This window comes from Saccostrea echinata, unplaced genomic scaffold (genome assembly GCF_033153115.1).
Source record: "Saccostrea echinata isolate AGI-Se365-2 ecotype Australia unplaced genomic scaffold, CSIRO_AGI_Sech_v1 ptg000062l, whole genome shotgun sequence".
Lineage (NCBI taxonomy): Eukaryota > Metazoa > Mollusca > Bivalvia > Ostreida > Ostreidae > Saccostrea > Saccostrea echinata.
This window is the reverse complement of record NW_026889811.1, coordinates 3,586,562-3,591,435: the sequence shown is the minus strand read 5'-3', so window position 1 is coordinate 3,591,435 and position 4,874 is coordinate 3,586,562.

Below are 4,874 nucleotides of genomic sequence, written 5' to 3'. Positions count from 1 at the left end.
GGGGGGGGGGGGGGGGTTGGTTGGTTGGTTGATGTTTTGCTCATAGTACCTGGGTGAGAATAATTTCTATAAGAGTATGATGTTGTTGACTACATAGATGTGTTATCAAGTATTTTTACATTGTTATTCATTGAATATTTTATTATTTCAGCAGAAATCTAGAATGGAACAGATTTTTGCTTAAATTTTATTTGTGCTCTGTTGGTCTTAGAGTTGTTTCTTATTTTTTTTTCTATATATACATAGACTAGGTTTTGTCAATTTAAAAGGAGGGAAACCTCAGCATATTCTAACTTTTAAATGTTAAATAATCTGTCCATACTCTACCAAAAAATGGCTTTCAGAATATTTGAGGATAAATGAAAAATTGCTTATATACATCTGTTGAAGTAGTATATACATAAGCCCATAAAATCTCTGCTTTTGTTTAAAAAAAAACTGCTGTGAAAATTTGAGTTTATGGGATAGTTTGAAAGAAAAGAGATTTTGTATTTTAAGAATGTCTGATTATTTGGTGCTTTGTGAATGGTTTAGAAGTTCAGTTTGGCACTGAAGGCATAGTGCTGAAATATTCACTAGTCTGTTAATTGTGAAGTCTGCATTTTGGATGATCTCCATTTGTATCAATGCATAGATTAGGGACACCACCATACTTGGTTACAACAAGGTGATGTTAAATTATCCACTCTTGAGTATGTGTCAGTGAAATCTCACTAGATATATCATCTTTACAATACTTGTCATGTATGTACAGTGGAGATGTTGTGCAACCTGAATATTGTCACGGTATCTCTAATTAAAGGTAATGAAATTTTGCCATTGTTAGAATTTATTGAAGGCATGGGAGCAACTTACTGGACTGGTCTATAGTTTAAAGCTGAACACTACTCATAAATAGACACCGTCACACAGGTATATAAACCCTTCGATTTTGTTACACCAGATTGCACACTCGAAACTTGGTGGCCGACGTGTAGTATTTCTTTCGTGATCTTAGAAGATTTTATGCACTTATTCCTTGTTTTTATGTGCATTTCCTGTTTGTAAATAATGTATTGACTTGTATATTTGATGTAACTTTTCTTCTGGCTCGGAAAAAATGCGTAAATTTCATCTTGACAGGTAACATAGCAATGTAAGATGTACATCTACACTCATGAGACCTCTACAGTGAAATACTTGACTGTTCAGAGGTCTGCACTCTGCAGCTTATTATAGGGGTTGTCGGGATAGTGGCTATGAACCAGAAATATGGCGGACAATGCCTTTTACAAGTAGTGTTCAGCTTGAAGTCTGGTCCACCAAAAACAGAGGACTAAGTACCAGTAGTTAAACTTGCAATGCCTTAGAAATTTAATTAGATTTAACAACTTTATATACCTGGTTATATAAAATCTCGTAGAGAATTTTCCTTCATGTTTTATTCAAAATAGGGTTCAGGATTTATTTGAGATAGTAAGATGGCTCATCTCTCTCTCAAAAAAGATGTGTTTGAAACGCTCCTATATGGCAGGTCATGGTGATGGATAAAGTTTCTCAAATGCAAGTCAAACTCCAAGGTCAACAGATAAAAAATGTTGGTACGCAAAGAAAGGCCTTGTCCCAAGGAGTACACCTACGAAATTCGAAAGCCCTAGCACCATCTTTTAAAAGCTCTGTCCAAACTTAAAGTTTTTCAAAAGTAGGTTAATCTCAATGGTCAAGGTCAAAATTAATGGTGCCCAAGGGAAGGTCTTCTCACCAGAAATACACTTGTGAAATATAAAAGCCCTAGCACCAACCATCCAAAAGTGTGTCAAAAGTTAAGTTTTTCAAAAGTAGGTCAAACTCCACAAAGTCTATGTCAAAACCATTGGCATAAGGGAATGTCTTGTCACCAGATATACACTTGTGAAATATGAAGGCCCTAGGACCAACTGTCCAAAAGTTATAGCCAAGGTTACAGTTTTTCAAAAGTAGGTCAAGGGTCAAATTGTTGGTACCCAAGGGAAGGTTTTGTCACAAGGAATACACCTATGAAATATGAAAGACCTACCACTAACCATTCAAAAGTTGTGACCAATTTTAGGTTAAAGTTTGTTTTTAAAAAGTAGGTCAAACTCCAAGGTCAAAGGATCGAAATTGTTGGTACCCAAGGGAAGGTCTTGCCACAAAAAATGCACTTGTGAAATATGAAAGCCCAGCACCGTTCAAAAGTAATTGCCAATTAAGGTTTTCAAAAGTAGGCCAAATGCCAATTGGTGGTACCCAGCAGGTCTTGTCTAATGGAATACACATATGTGTAATATGAAAGCCTTAGCTTCATGCAACCATTCAAAAGTTAAGTTTAAGGTTAAAGTTTTTTAAAAAGTGGGTACCCAAAGAAAGAACTTGTCACAAGGAATATACATGTGAAGTTTGAGAGCCATAGCACCAACCATTCTAAAGTTACAGCCAAGGTTCAGGTTTGGTAAAATTTTGCAAACGTGGGTCAAACTCCAAGGTCAAGAGTTCAAATGTGTTGGTACCTAATGATAGACTTGCATCTTGTTTCAAGGGATACGCATGATATATGAAAGCTATAGCTCCATTCAATCAAAAGTTATGGTAGGGGAAAAGTTTATGCTGATGAACAGATACCCCCATAGAAAAATTATACAAGTTGAAAACTTATTTGCTTTTGGTGATATCATCTATCAAATATTACTTGGTTTATGTCAACATAGAGGCGCTGGGCAACTGGTGTGTGAATGCAGAAAAAAGAGATTTATGACTAATCTTTAAACTAGATTTGTCATAACGCCACGAATGCCCCTGCCAGCAGCTAAAATTTCAAATGCCATGCACAAAATGTGCATTTATTACTTAGAGAAATTAAATAGAAACTGCAAATTGTAAATTGCACATTTTTAGCCGAGGTAATGATTAAAAATTGTGAATTTTTAAATCTTTTCCAAGTTCAATGGGGATAACTGTCAAAAATCATTGTACCATGACCAAATTCGAACTTGACCTGTATTTTCTGGTAAAATATCTGTATACGCAATTTCAACCTTATACATACATTTCTACAAAAGTTATAGAGCGGAAAACTAAAAATTTCTTTTTTTTCTAAGTTCAGGAGAGATAACTCTGTCAAAAATCATTGGACCACGACCAAAGTATTTTCTGGTAAAATACCTGCATATGCAATTTCAACCATATACATGTACATACATCCCTACCTAAGTTAACAGCAGAAACTGAAAATGTATTATTTTTTCTAACTTCAAGAGGGATAACTCTGTCAAAAATACCTGCATATGCAATTTCAACCTTATACATCCCTACAAAAGTTGGAGAGTGGAAACTGAAAATTTCTTATTTTTTTGTTAGTTTAAGAGGGATAACTCTGTCAAAAATCATCGGACCATGACACAATTCGAACATGACCTGTATTTTCTGGTAAAATACCTGCATATGCAATTTCAACCTTATACATACATCCCTACAAAAGTTAGAGAGTGGAAACTGAAAATTTCTTTTTTTTTCTTTTAAATTCAAGAGGGATTACACTGTCAAAAATCATCCGATCATGACCAAATTCAACTTCTGGTAAAATATCTGCATATGTAATTTCAATCTTATACATACATTTCTACAAAAGTTAGAGAGCGGAAACTGAAAATTTCTTCTTTTTTTCTCAATTCAATCGTGATCGGAAGGTTGTGAGTTCAAATCTCTGCCGCAACTGACCGAAGTCATTAGAAATAGGTAGCAACTGTTCCTTCGCCAATGGCTCGCCACGTTGAAGTGAAAGTTGTGGGTCCTTCGGATGAGACCTTAAAAACCGAGGTCCAGTGTCACGACAGGCTTTGGCACAATAAAGATCCCTCACTGCTCAATGGCCCTGAGTGCCGAGGAAAGATCTAAATATGAAGCCCTTCACCGGTATATAGTGATGTCTCTATATGAGTGAAAAATTCTTGAATGGGACATAAAACAATTAACATACAACCAATCAAGCCGTCTCAGTTCAAGAGGGATATCTCTGTCAAAAATCATCAGACCATGACCAAATTCGAACTTGACCTGCATATTTTTATGACGTATCCATATGTCAAATTTGAATTGAATGTGTGCAACTGTTGCTGAGATAATGAACGGAAAGTCAATGATGACAGAATGAAGGAACAGGGTAACACTAAATAATATGCCCCGGCCATTTCATGGCGGGGGCATAAAAATTACTTTAGCACTAGCAGATAAAAATTTTGCATTATTTTCATGTAAAAAGTAATTTTTTTAAAAGGACTTCAAACCTTGAGCATGAAAAGACATGATTCAGTACACCACCATATAAATTTTGACACATCTATTTTTGTCTTCTTTATCCAAAAATTGATCAGAGCACCCTTTGAAAACCCTTTTAAATGTTTGATAGCATTTTTTGTGCCCCTGTATCGAAGATTCGGGGGTATATAGTTTTTGCCTTGTCCGTCCGTCTGTCTGTCTGTTTGTCCGCAAAAACTTTAACATTGCTCATAACTTTTGATTGGTTGGAGCTATGACTTTCATATTTCACATACATGTGTATTCCTTGTGACAAGAACTTTCTTTTAGTACCAACATATTTGACCTTGAAGTTTGAACCAGTTTTACTAAATTTTACCCAACTTTAACCTTGGCCACAACTTTTGAATGGTTGATGCTAGGCTTTCATACTTAACATGTGTAATCCTTGTGACAAGACCTTCCTTTGGATACCAACAACTTTGACCATTTGACCTTGACCTACGAGTTTGTCTTACTTTTGAAAAACTTTAACCTTGGCCATAACTTTTGAACGGTTTGTGCTAGGGCTTTCATACTTCACATGTAATCCTTGTGACAAGACCTTCCATTGGATACCTACA